Source organism: Erinaceus europaeus, chromosome 5 (genome assembly GCF_950295315.1).
Source record: "Erinaceus europaeus chromosome 5, mEriEur2.1, whole genome shotgun sequence".
Lineage (NCBI taxonomy): Eukaryota > Metazoa > Chordata > Mammalia > Eulipotyphla > Erinaceidae > Erinaceus > Erinaceus europaeus.
Window position 1 is genome coordinate 1,052,469 of NC_080166.1, and position 14,616 is coordinate 1,067,084.

At 58.0% G+C, this 14,616-nt stretch overlaps 1 protein-coding gene across 1 annotated transcript in view; it reads right to left on the reverse strand.

Annotated features, from left to right (window-relative positions):
• Positions 1-6,689, reverse strand: part of GDNF (glial cell derived neurotrophic factor) — a 32,978-nt gene extending 26,289 nt beyond the window's left edge. Inside the window, exon 1 of the mRNA XM_060190958.1 lies at positions 6,555-6,689. The gene's annotated coding sequence lies outside the window, so the exon portion shown is untranslated. The remainder of the gene's footprint in view (positions 1-6,554) is intronic.
• Positions 6,690-14,616: the final 7,927 nt, after the last annotated feature.

Genomic DNA, 14,616 nt, shown 5'->3' on the forward strand with positions numbered 1-14,616 from the left:
CCAGATAGCTCCTCTGAACCCCAGGACCCGCCCCCTGTAAACCCAGGACCCGCTCCTGCACCCACGGACCCGCCCCCTGTAACCCCAGGTCGCTCCTCTGAACCCCAGGACCCGCCCCCAGTAAACCCAGGACTTGCACCGCCGGACCCGCCCCCTGTAACCGCCGGACCCGCCCTGCACCCCCGGACCCGCCCCCTGTAACCCCCGGACCCGCCTCTGCACCCCAGGACCCGCCCCCTGCATCCGCAGGTCTGGGGCAGCCAGCCCAGCCCCCAAGGGACCAAGCACAGGACGTGGCTTCCCCCTTTCCTAGGAAGACAGCGCAGCCCCCACCCTGCGACCCCCGCCCGGGAGACCTCCCTGCCCTCCCTGCAGCTCGCACCCCTTCCCCCCAGCACCCCAACTCCCAGCAAGCCGGCGGGTCTTTCCTGTCCCAGAAAAGCAAGCATACCATTCCTTGCCCAGTGGGCCCCTCTCAGCACGCGCCCCCTCCCCCCAGTCCTTCCCGCCTGAGCACCAAGTTCTGGGAGCCTCACATTAGGAAGGAGGCTGGAGGCATCTGCCTTGCAAATTAGCTCAGTCAGGGAAGGCCAGGGCAGGGGACTCAGTAAGCACCCGAGAAGGAGAAGGCCCAGGGCAAGGGACTCAGTAAGCACCCGGGGAAGGAGAAGGCCCAGGGCAAGGGACTCAGTAAGCACCCGGGGAAGGAGAAGGCCCAGGATAAGGGACTCAGTAAGCACCCGGGGAAGGAGAAGGCCCAGGATAAGGGACTCAGTAAGCACCCGGGGAAGGAGAAGGCCCAGGATAAGGGACTCAGTAAGCACCCGGGGAAGGAGAAGGCCCAGGATAAGGGACTCAGTAAGCACCCGGGGAAGGAGAAGGCCCAGGATAAGGGACTCAGTAAGCACCCGGGGAAGGAGAAGGCCCAGGATAAGGGACTCAGTAAGCACCCGGGGAAGGAGAAGGCCCAGGATAAGGGACTCAGTAAGCACCCGGGGAAGGAGAAGGCCCAGGATAAGGGACTCAGTAAGCACCCGGGGAAGGAGAAGGCCCAGGATAAGGGACTCAGTAAGCACCCGGGGAAGGAGAAGGCCCAGGATAAGGGACTCAGTAAGCACCCGGGGAAGGAGAAGGCCCAGGATAAGGGACTCAGTAAGCACCCGGGGAAGGAGAAGGCCCAGGATAAGGGACTCAGTAAGCACCCGGGAAGGAGAAGGCCCAGGATAAGGGACTCAGTAAGCACCCGGGAAGGAGAAGGCCCAGGATAAGGGACTCAGTAAGCACCCGGGGAAGGAGAAGGCCCAGGATAAGGGACTCAGTAAGCACCCGGGGAAGGAGAAGGCCCAGGATAAGGGGACTCAGTAAGCACCCGGGGAAGGAGAAGGCCCAGGATAAGGGACTCAGTAAGCACCCGGGGAAGGAGAAGGCCCAGGATAAGGGACTCAGTAAGCACCCGGGGAAGGAGAAGGCCCAGGATAAGGGACTCAGTAAGCACCCGGGGAAGGAGAAGGCCCAGGATAAGGGACTCAGTAAGCACCCGGGGAAGGAGAAGGCCCAGGATAAGGGACTCAGTAAGCACCCGGGGAAGGAGAAGGCCCAGGATAAGGGACTCAGTAAGCACCCGGGGAAGGAGAAGGCCCAGGATAAGGGACTCAGTAAGCACCCGGGGAAGGAGAAGGCCCAGGATAAGGGACTCAGTAAGCACCCGGGGAAGGAGAAGGCCCAGGATAAGGGACTCAGTAAGCACCCGGGGAAGGAGAAGGCCCAGGATAAGGGACTCAGTAAGCACCCGGGGAAGGAGAAGGCCCAGGATAAGGGACTCAGTAAGCACCCGGGGAAGGAGAAGGCCCAGGATAAGGGACTCAGTAAGCACCCGGGGAAGGAGAAGGCCCAGGATAAGGGACTCAGTAAGCACCCGGGGAAGGAGAAGGCCCAGGATAAGGGACTCAGTAAGCACCCGGGGAAGGAGAAGGCCCAGGATAAGGGACTCAGTAAGCACCCGGGGAAGGAGAAGGCCCAGGATAAGGGACTCAGTAAGCACCCGGGGAAGGAGAAGGCCCAGGATAAGGGACTCAGTAAGCACCCGGGGAAGGAGAAGGCCCAGGATAAGGGACTCAGTAAGCACCCGGGGAAGGAGAAGGCCCAGGATAAGGGACTCAGTAAGCACCCGGGGAAGGAGAAGGCCCAGGATAAGGGACTCAGTAAGCTCCTAGCAGGTGTTTGGCATAAAAACCATGGGCCTTCCTGGCACACCCAACATTTATTTTTTTTTACTTTTAATTAGTGATTTAATAATGTTTAACCAGATTATAAGGTAACGGGGCAACTCCACATGGTTTGCACCACCAGATTTCCGTGTCTGTCCCTTCCAGTGGAGGCTTCCCAATTCTTTATTTAGGAGTATGGACCAAAATTCCTTCTATTTTTTAATTTTTAAATTATCTTTGCATAGAGATAGCCAGAAGTTGAGGAAAAGGAGATAGAGGAGAGAGACAGAGACACCTGCAGCCCTGCTTCACCACTCATGATGCTTTCCCCCTGCAGATGGGGACTGGGGGCTTGAACCCGGGTCCTTGTGCACTATGGCCCAAGTTCTTTATGGGGTGCAGAAGGTCAAAGGCCGGATTTCTGTAATTGCTTCTCTGACCTCTCTCGGTTTGCTCAGTACCCTCGCTCTGGGACTTTCTTCACCCAAATCTCGGACCCTGGGGCCTGTCAGTCACTCCTGAGGTTGGCAGCGCTTAGTGGGGAGGGTGGGGTGGCTAGATGGGGGGCTGAGCCATAATACCCAGGCCGAGAGAAGGGCGCACTCCACCAGGACTGAGTCCCCCATATGGGGTGGGGGTGACCCGGGGTGCGCTGGGGTCCAGTCCCCGCTTTCAAGGGGCTTCTTCAGTAGAGGCCAGGACGCCATCTCCTTACTCCCCCAGTGGCGGGCTGAGGGCTCCCAGGAGGAAGAGACAACCCGCCCAGGGAGGGCTCAGTGGGCCCGCCCCCCATGTCTTCCTGGTGGATCCCAAGCCCTCTCCGAGCAGCCCACCTCCCAGGACCCATGGCTCGCTGGCTTCCATCTCCCCACCTCCTGACCCCCAGACCTCCAGGACCCCCGGCCCCCAACCCCTGGTCGCCGAGCCCCCCACACCCATCTCCCGAACTCCGGCCCATGACCCCCAGGAACCCTGGCTCCCCGACCCCAATTTCCTGGCCCCCCAATCACTCACAACCCCCATCCCCTGGACCCCCGCCCCGAAGGACCCCTGACTCCCAGGACCACCGCCCCCGAGGACCCCCGGCTCCTGACACCCAGGACCCCTGGTTCCCTGACCCCAATCTCCCGACCCTCCCTGGACGCCTCCGCCCCCGGCCCCCATCGCCTGCCTCCCCCCCCCCCCAGGAAGACCAGCGCCTGGTCTTAGGGCGAGGCCCAGAGCCTGGGGGCGGGGTCCTCCTAAATTTAGGGGTGGTCCTGGGTGCGAGCAGGGTGCTCTCCCACTCCGGGGCTGTGCTGGGGGTCCTGGTCTGCTCACTCTTTAAACGTTTTGTTTTCTGATTTTCTCGGTGCTGCCCCCGCTCCGTCCCGCTCTCTCCTGTTTCTCTAGAATTCTTTTCGTCGGTTAGGACAGAGAGACATTGAGGGGAGGGGAGGTTGAGGGGAGAGACAGCCACCTGCAGCCCTGCTCTCCTTGTTCCTGCGACTTTTTCCCTGCAGCTGGGACCCCGAGCTCAGACACGGCCCTCGCACAGGACTGTGTGCGCTCAGCCGGGCGCCACCACTTTCCTCTGTCTCTCGGGCCACTTGCCCGCATCCCCGACCACGTGCGGGGACCACCAGGCCGCCCAGCCTGGGCCCCACAGGGTGCGTGCCCCCAGCCACTCTCGAACCCCGCAGGCTGCTCCCGCCCTGCACCCTGGACCCCTGGGCAGCAGGCGGGTGTCCGAACCGCGGGTCCCGCAGCCTGGGGTCAGACAGGACCCCAGAAGCGGCCGCCCACCCCGGGGACGCTGCTGGGCTGCGACACCAGGGGGCACCAGAAAGCCGCACAGAGGCCGCGTTGTCATTTTAAGGGAAAAGAGAAACAAATAAGTAAACAAACTAAGGAGAGTCAGAGAACAGATACAGCCCCCACCCCAGCGGTCGCCTAGGAAGGGCACACCCACTAACACCTCAGCTTCTCACTTCCTGCCCCCAGCCGGGTCCCAGCCTCCTGCTGTTAGCGCCCCCTCCCTGAAGCCCCCTGATACCGCCCAGTGATGGGGTCTGCGGATCAGAAAGGGAGGCTGCGGGCAGGGGGTTACACGGGGACCTTACATGAGCTGTGCCCCACATCCTCATCTGCGGAGGACCTCCACCCCCAGACTGTGGGACCCCAGACTCAGGAAGCAGAGGGAGCCAGGGTCCCCCACATCCTTATCTGTGGAGGACCTTCCCCCCAAACTGTAGGACCCCAGGCTCAGGCAGGGCGCCTTCTGCAGGTGGTCTGGGGAGGACTCAGTTTGGCACACCGTCTGGGGGGTACCCCAACCCTTGTGAGGACTGCATTGTGGCCCTTCTGACATGGGTCACTTGTTGAAAAGGAGACCACCCCCCAGGTCACCAAGGCCAAGGTGTGCCCACAAGCGAGAACTGGTACCCTCTGGGCGCACGTCCCCACTTTCTGGGGAGGGCTCTGCTTTTCTGGAAGAAGGGCATCTGGAAGCAGCCTTTGCTCCCCGGTTCTCTCGGCTGAATATTCAGACATTCAAATGCAGAGGAGTGGTCGGGCTCAGCAGCCCCATGCTAACCCTGGCAGGAAGAGCAAGCAGGCTTGCCCCCTCCCCCAGCATAGATATGGGGGTGCCAAGGGCTCTGTCCAAACCAGGGAGGTGCCACGAGGTCGGGGCGGGGCTGTGAACGTTTACTCCCAGGCCTGGAGGGCTTGTTTTGCCCAGGTGACACTGGGAGTCAAATCCTGGCAAAGTGTAAGCCTGGAAGGGGTGCGAGGTGGTGGGTGGTGGGAGGGAGAGGGAGAAATGTACATGGAGACAGCCCCTGGTGGCCTGGAGCCTCAAGTCATCTGAGAGGGGCCCGGCGGTCCAAGGAGCCCCTCGACTAGACAGGGACCCCTTACCCAGACTGAGACCCTCACCCAGACAGGGGCCCTCACCCAGATGGGGACCCTCATCCAGACAAGGACCCACACCCAGACAAGGACCCTCACCCAGACAGGGACCCTCACTCAGACAGGGACCCTCACCCAGACAAGGACCCTCACCCAGACAAGGACCCTCACCCAGACAATGACCCTCACCCAGACAAGGACCTTCACCCAGATGGGGAACCTCACCCAGACAAGGACTGTCACCCAGAAGGGACCCTCACCCAGACAGGGACCCTCACCCAGACAAGGACCCTCACCAGACAGGGACACTCACCCTGACAGGGACCATCACCCTGACAGGGACCCTCACCCAGACAAGGACCCTCACCCAGACAAGGACCCTCACCCAGACAGGGACCCTCACCCAGATGGGGACCCTCACCCAGACAGGGACCCTCACCCAGACAAGGACCCTCACCCAGACAGGGACCCTCACTCAGACAGGGACCCTCACCCAGACAAGGACCCTCACCCAGACAGGGACCCTCACTCAGACAGGGACCCTCACCCAGACAAGGACCCTCACCCAGACAAGGACCCTCACCCAGACAATGACCCTCACCCAGACAAGGACCTTCACCCAGATGGGGAACCTCACCTAGACAGGGACCCTCACCCAGATGGGGACCCTCACCCAGGTCAGGACGGAGTGGGACGTGTTGGGGAGGAGAGGTGTGAGGGTGCAGTTCTACTCAATGCCAGGGAGGTGGGGGAGGCTCTGTCTCTGGACCCCAGCGCCCTCGCAGCCCCCACCACCCCCCCCAGATGCACTCAGAGTCCAGGCCCACTGGGGGCTCTACCTGCAGCCTCTGGGCGCAGTGGTTAAGGATGACCCCCTGCCCTGCACTGCCAGGGACCAGAGGGGCGGGGCGGCCCCTCAAGTTGGGGGAAGCTGCCCCATTCAGGCACTGGGGGTCCAGCCACCTGGGGTCCAGAAGGACACCTCTGCCTCATTCAGCTTCTCTCCCTCTCCCCCCTCCGCCTCTTCCTCTCCTTCCCTCTCAGTATCCCTGTTTTTCCTAGTTTCCCTCTCCTTCTCCCTCTCTGTTTCTCTCTTCCTCCATCTCCTTCTCCTCCATCCTCTCCCTCTTTTGCTCTCCTATCCCTCTCCCTCTCTCTCTCCTTTGCCTCTTTCTTTCTCTCTCCCTCTTCCCCCCTCTCAGTCTCCCTCTCTCTCTTTCTCTCTCCCTCTTCCCCCCTCTCAGTCTCCCTCTCTCTCTTTTTCTCTCCCTCTTCCCCCCTCTTGTCTCCCTCTCCCTCCCGCTCTCCCTGTCTCCTCTCTCTCTCTCTCCCCTCTCCCCTCTCCCTTCCTCTCCCCCTCTCCCCCTTTCCCTCTCTCTGGGTCTCCCGGTCTCCCAGTCCCCCAGTCCGCTCTAGTTTTCCCCTCTTCCCGACCGGTCCCCGGCCCTGCCTTACCTCGGGCCAGGTCTCCGCAGGCCCCCAGCCAGACATCAACTCCGGGAGCCCCCAGTCCGGGCCGGGAGCCCCATCCGGGCGGGGGGCAGAGGCGTGGGCCCCGCCCAGCGGGCCTGGGAGGGCAGCAATCCGGGGGGCTCTCTGGAGGCGCAGGCACGCACCCCCAGAAGCCAGGTCCCGGCCGGCCGGGGCGGGGGTGCCCGGGCTCAGCGCGCAGCGAGTCGGGGGCGGGCCAGGGTGTCCCCGGGGTGTCGCTTGAGGGTCCGAGCAGGGCGGCGGGTCAGCGGGCGCGGGGGGCCCTGAGGCGACATTCGGGCGCCAGGAGCGCGGGCTGGTCCGGGCGGCGGCTGGGGTGCAAGCCGCTGGCGGGAGCCCCTGGGCGTGTGAATGCTGTGCCAAGCTGGGCGCCACGGGCCACTCCGTCGAGTGTCCTGGTGTCCGGTTGTCCGGTTGTCTGGGTGTCCGGGTGTGTGGGTGTCCGGGTGCGTGGGTGTCCGGGTGTCCAGCTGTCCGGGTGTGCGGGTGTCCCGTTGTCCCCTTGTCCAGGTGTCCGGGTGAGGGTGAGCGGTGTGCGGGCCTGGGCCTGCTGCCTGCCTTGGGAGCCTCGTCTTCCAGGGCTCAGGCTGCACCCTGCCGAGCCTGGAGAGCCTAGCGAGTGCCAGGGCCGCCTGGGCGCCTTTATGGGCCCCTCTCCGTGACGCGCCCTCCCCGCCGCCTCTGATTCGCTTTCTGCCCTCAACACACTGCGCTCCAGCCCCATTCCTCCCAGGCCAGCACCAGCTCCAAATTTCTGCGGGCTGAAGTCACAGGCTCTGCAGAGCGAGTAGCACCCAAGGCTGTGCGTCCCCGACTGCATTTCACTCTGGTAACACAACACCAGACCTGGACACACACTCAGCACCAGACCTGGACACACACTCAGCACCAGACCTGGACACACACACTCAGCACCAGACCTGGACACACACACACTCAGCACCAGACCTGGACACACACACACTCAGCACCAGACCTGGACACACACACACTCAGCACCAGACCTGGACACACACACACTCAGCACCAGACCTGGACACACACACTCAGCACCAGACCTGGACACACACACTCAGCACCAGACCTGGACACACACACACTCAGCACCAGACCTGGACACACACACTCAGCACCAGACCTGGACACACACACTCAGCACCAGACCTGGACACACACTCAGCACCAGACCTGGACACACACACTCAGCACCAGACCTGGACACACACACTCAGCACCAGACCTGGACACACACACACTCAGCACCAGACCTGGACACACACACTCAGCACCAGACCTGGACACACACACACTCAGCACCAGACCTGGACACACACACACTCAGCACCAGACCTGGACACACACACACTCAGCCCCAGACCTGGACACACACACTCAGCACCAGACCTGGACACACACACTCAGCACCAGACCTGGACACACACACTCAGCACCAGACCTGGACACACACTCAGCACCAGACCTGGACACACACACTCAGCACCAGACCTGGACACACACACTCAGCACCAGACATGGACAGGCACTCACACACGTACTCACACACAGACTTACACACTCACACACACACACACTCACACACACACAGTCACTCACACACACTCACACTCACACACACATTCTCACTCACACACAGTCACACAAACTCACTCACACACTCACACTCACACACAGTCACACACACACTCACACTCACACACACACTCACACTCACACACTCACTCACACATACTCACACTCACACTCACTCACACACACACTCACACACACTCACACACACACACACACTCACACACAGTCACACGCACACTCACACACACACACACACTCACACACAGTCACACACACCCTCAAACATACACTCACACACACTCAAACTCACACGCACACTCACACACACGTACTCACACACATACACAGACACACACACACACTCACACACAGACTCACACAGACTCACACTCACACACACTCACACACACTCACACACACTCACACACACACTCACACTCACACACAGTCACACACACACTCACATACACTCAAACTCACATGTACACTCACACACAACAAACTCACACACTCTCACACACACTCACTCACTCACACATACACTCACACACTCTCACACTCACTCACACACTCACACTCACACACACACTCACACGCACTCACACGCACACTCACACACACTCAACACACACACACACACACACTCACACACACACACACTCACACACACAGACTCACACAGACTCACACACACAGACTCACACACACTCAGACACACACACACACACTCACACACACTCACACTCACACTCACACTCACACTCACACACAGTCACTCACACACACACTCACACACACATTCACACACACACACACTCACACACACACACTCACACACACAGTCACACACACACACACTCAAACACACACTCTCACACACACTCACTCACTCACTCACACATACACTCACACACTCTCACACTCACTCACACACTCACACGCACACTCACACACTCAACACACACACTCACACACATACACAGACACACACACTCAAACACAGACTCACACAGACTCACACTCACACACACACTCACACTCACACTCACACACACACACACACACACTCAGACAGTCACACACTCAAACACACACACACACACACACACACACACACACTCACACACACACTCACACACACACACACACACACACACACACACACACTCACACACACACACACACACACACTCAGCATCTCAAGTCTGGATGCATCAGGTCACTTTTATCAGGACTAGGTTGTAGGGGGCAGGGGGGAGATTGGGCTCAACCTGTTTTTTTTTCTCCATGGAGAAGGGTAAGCACTCAGCACTCAGCACTCAGCACTCAGCACTCAGCACTCAGCACTCAGCAGGCACTCCCTGCAGTGCTGAGGTGCAGGCAGCAGAGCTCCAGCCTCAGTCCTGTGGGCTCGGAGGAGAGAGGTGAGACCCTGTGCCGAGCAGCTCCCAGCAGTGGCCAGAGCCCCGTGCTGCGGAGGGCAGGGGCGGGCAGGACCTCACCGGCTGGCACTGACTCTGCCCATCCCGGCGGCTCCTTCACCGGGCTCCCGGGAGTCTCCTGGGCAGGAGGCTGCCTTCTGCCGGCCCGTGGGCCTGAGCCGGGCCGGGCATTCTGGTCGCTGGGGCCAGGGGAAGCGTCCGCAGGCTCCGTGAACGCCTCTGACTGTATGACCCCCCCCCCCCCCCCGGGCGGGTGTTGGGAGCGTGTGTGCTCGGCGGCGAGTCACTGCCACGGACAATATTCGCGGGGGGGGGTGTGTGTGTGGACGGAGCCTGCACTCCTCCGGCAGTGAGGCTGTGCGAGGAGGCCTCCTTCCTGGGGTGACTGTGACTCACAACAGAAGAGGAGTCTTCCCGTCATTCCTCATCTGAGCCCGGCCTGCCTGCTTTGGATCTCGGTTGGGACAGACGGACGGACAGACGGATGGATGGACGGATGGACGGACGGACGGACGGACGGATGGATGGAAGGATGGATGGATGGACGGATGGATGGACGGACGGACGGACGGCAGCCCTGGAGGGAGGTCCGTTACTGGACGCGCCCGCCGCCCAGTGGAGCACGGCTGTGGGCGTCTGGAGCTGCACCCGCCAGGGCTCGGCCGCAAGCTACCGCTGTGCGCTGTGGGGTGTCTTCGCTCAGGACGCTCACGGGGCCGGCCCGCCCCGCCGTGGGGCAGCTCTCGGTCCGTGCCTGGCCGCCCGGGGCCCGGGAAGGAAGGGTGCGGACTGGGCCGCAGGAGGCGGAGGTGGTGCAGGGCGGACGGTTGGAGCTTTGCTGTGGAAGGAAGGGCTCCGGGGCTGGAAAAGCCTTCCGGACAGGCTGCCCGGCCAGGCCTCGGGAGAACCGGCCTGGAGCTCGGGGGCCGGAAGGTCACTCAGGACGCGGCTCGGCTCGGCCCCGAGGAGGCTGAGCTCCGGCTCTCCTCGCGCGCTCTGGGCGGCCTTTGGCTTCAGCTCCTGCTACCAACTGCTCAGTTGGCCTTGCTGGGTATTAACCGGGCACCGGTGTTGATCTGACCTCTCTTTCGTTGAAAAATTTTCTATTGGCGATTTAATAATGATTAACAGGTGGCGTGCTGCACCAAAGTAAAAGACTGGGATGGGTGAGGGGAAGGTTCAGGTCCTGGAACATGATGGCAGAGGACCTAGTGTGGGTTGTCTTGTAACGTGGAAAACTGGGAAATGTTATGCGCGCACAGACTATTGTAGTTACTCTCGACTGTAAAACATTAATCCCCCAATAAAGAAATAATAAAAAAGTGATTAACAGGGTACACTTCCACACAGCCCCCAACACCAGAGTTCCCTGTCCCCTCCCCTCCATTGGAAGCTCCCCTGTTCTTTATCCCTCCGGGAGTCTGAACCCAAATTCTGTATGGGGAGCAGAAGGTGGGAGGTCTGGCTTCTGTCATTGCTTCTCCGCTGGACATGGGTGTTGGCAGGTGGATCCACACCCCCAGCCCGTCTGTGTCTTTCCCGAGTGGGGCAGGGCTCTGACCTTTTCTATGGAGCCTCCTTAGGGGTGGCCGGGCATCCAGTCTCCCCGTGGATCCTGGTCACCTGCTGACGGCTGGGCTGACCTATGAGGGCCAGGCTGCTCTGTGTCGCCTCACACCAGGCACTTGCCAGGGCTCTTCCTTGTTGTCCCTCTTTGGATCTGTGCTTCCGCACAAAGAGCTGAACTGCCTGCGGCTAGACTGCCTACAGCGACACTCACACAGGAACAGGATCAGACCCTGCTTCTCAGAGGGAGACCTGGCTGCCGAGCCAGCGTGGGGACGAGTGCTGTGACTGAGGAGCTCACGCCTGACCCTCACGCGCCTGCTGGACCTGCGACATGACCAGGGCACGCTCTCGCCTCAGCCTGATCCCGGGCCACTGCAGGAGACTGAGGCGGGGACCAGCAGCTGGCCTTTTAAAATTGTTCCTGTTTGCAGAGAAGGCACCACAACCCAGAGCTTCTCCTCTGGAAGGGGAGGGAGCTATGCCCAGACGGTGCAGAGTGACAGATGCTCTGCCTCTTGAGTTCTCACAACTGTAGCTATGTAAGTGTTCTTTTAAAAATATTTATTGATTTATTAGCGGATAGAGACAGAGAAGGGAATCAGCTGGTGGCCCCCGGCCCCTTGAGCAAAGATGGGCTCAAGGGTCAAGGTTCGATCCCCCGGCTCCCCACCTGCAGCGGGTCACTTCACAAGCTGTGAAGCAGGGCTGCAGGTGTCTCTCTTTCACTCTCCTTCTCTACCCTCTCCCTCAGTTTCTCTCTGTCCTACCCAATAAAATGGGAAGAAAATGGCTGCCAGGAGCAGTGGATTCATAGTGTTGGCATGAACCCCAGTGATAACAACAACAACAACAACAACGACAACAACAACAACAAGAGACACTGAGAAGGGGAGGGAAGATGGAGAGAGAGAGAGACACCTGCAGCCCTGCTTTACCACATGTGAAGCTTTCCTCCTGCAGCTGGGAGACCAGGGGCTCGAACTCAGGTCCTTGTGCCCTGTAGTGTGTGCACTTAACCAGTGTGTGCCACCACCTGGCCCCGTTCTTTAATTATTCCTAATAGATATAGCATCTGCCATGTGGGTTAGCACTGGAGTCTGGTGTCTGCATGACAACGACACCACTCTTTATTTCCCCCTTTTTTCCTTCTTTATTTCTTTTCTTATAGAGACAGAGAGAAATAGAAAGGGAGAGAGAGGGAGAGAGAGACAGAGAGACACTTGCAGCCCTGTTCCACCACTCATGGAGGTTCTGTCAGGGACCTGACCTGAAGTCTTGCACACAGTAGTCTGTCAGGTGTGTCAGGTCGGTGTCACCTACCCCCCAGCTGTATCGGTGACTTGATACTGAGCTACAAGATTATGCGAATACAGGGGTACAGCTGTGCACCATCCCCCTACCAGGGTTCCATAGCCACACGCCCTCCACGCCTCCCAGGTTGCACAACGACCGTATGTATCTGTGTATCCGCCCAGTTTTGCTATGCTCCTGCCTTCTCTTCCTTTCCAAGTTGCACCCACACCCATTACTTCTTCTAAATGTCCCTCCTCTTCTCTCTCTGGGTCTTGATGAAGTTGGAGTTCAGAGCTCTGTGTCCATCTTCTGGTAACATTTCTCCCTCCCTGGGAGCCTGGACCCAGAATTCTCTATGGGGAGCAGAAGGTGGGAGGTCTGGCTTCTGTCATTGCTTCTCCGCTGGACATGGGTGTTGGCAGGTGGACCCACACCCCCAGCCTGTGTCTGTCTGTCCCTAGTGGGGCAGGGCTCTGGGGAGGGGAGGCTCCAGGACGCATGGGTGAGGGCGTCTGCCCAGGGAGGTCAGGATGGCATCATGGCAGCATCTGCAACTTGGTGGCTGAAAGGTGGTGAGATATAACTTAGGAAAAAATGACTAGTGACTAGGAACATAGCAGGTGAGAATAGGGATCTTAAGGTGGAAGGAAGTGAGGAGGTCTATTTATGGTGTGTGCCCAGGGGCCAATGTCTTCCAGACTTTTTGCTTGAGTTTGATAGCTATGGAGGTGAACAAAAATACTGTCTGAGAAGATGGTGTCAGCACTGAGACTAGGCCTAGAAAGTTAGATTAGGGCAGAGAGGAGCTCTCAGACTTGAAGAAAAATCTAAGAATAAAATTAACTGTTTACCCCATCAGCCTGACCCGGGATCCATATCTATTCATATTTAACACAAGAGCCTGTGTATCCTCTGAGTCCCTGTCAGTCTGAGCTCGCAGTCCATGGTCACAGCTGGGAACATTCTAGGCTGCACTCATTTCAGGACTGGTCTTTCCTAAGTGCCAGGGTTGGACAACCTAATTTCCTTTCATCTGGCCCATCTTCTGGGTAGAGAAATGCCACAGATTTGTGGGTATCAATTTTGCCACCTGCTACTTTAGTGAATTTATTGACAATTTCTAGTAGTTTTTGGACAGAGCTTCTGGGGTCCCCTAGGTATAACAACACATCATCTGCAAATAATGGAAACTTCATGTTATCCTTTCTAATATGTATTCCTTTGATACCTCTTTCTTGCCTGATTGCAATGGCAAGGACTTCTCAGACTATGTTGAATAGAAATGGTGAGAGTGGATATCCTTGCATCCTTCCTGATTTTCCTGTGTGTGGGCTTTAAATCCCCTCCCCCTTTCCTGCTTTATTGTTCTTTTGTATTTTCATTTGTGTTTTAGTTCTAGTCTACTGCTGTTCACCTCGATCAGAACTTGTATTTCTTTACTTCTTCTTTTCTTTTGGGCCTCCTTTCAGTAATTCTTATAAGATGGGCTTGATGGTGGCACATCCCTTTAGCTTTTGAATCTTTGAGAAGACCTTTACTTCTCCCTCATATCTGTAGGATAATTTTGCAGGATACAAGATCTGTGGCTGGAATTCCCTCTCTTTTAGTACTTTGAATATGTCATTCCACTCTTCTTGTCTCTAGGGTTTGTGAAGAGAAGTCTGGTGAAAGTCTGATAATTTTACCTTTGTATAAAACTCCTTTCCCTGAATCCTGCAAAAATTTTTTTTCCCTCTCTTTGAGTTTGGATAGTTTTACAAGGATGTGCCTTAGTGTTGGTCACTCTGCATTCATGCACCTGCGTGTACACTCTGCCTTTTGAATGAATATAGCCTCTGTTCCTTTCACCCACTACTCTTCCTCAGGAATTCCCAATCACTCTTATATTTGACATTTTGATGGAGCCTACAGTTTCAGAGAGAGTCACTTCATTCTTTCTAGGCATTTCCTCTCCTTCATCTTTAAATTGAAAGAGTGGGCTGATTGTACCTTCTAGATTAGACATTCTTCTGTGTAATGAGTCTTTTTCTTTTTTCTTTTTTTTCTGAATACGAAGTTTTTATTTTTTTCATTTGACAATGTGAAGTGCAACTGCTGACTTGACAAACATTCACATGTACCTTTTTCTCTCA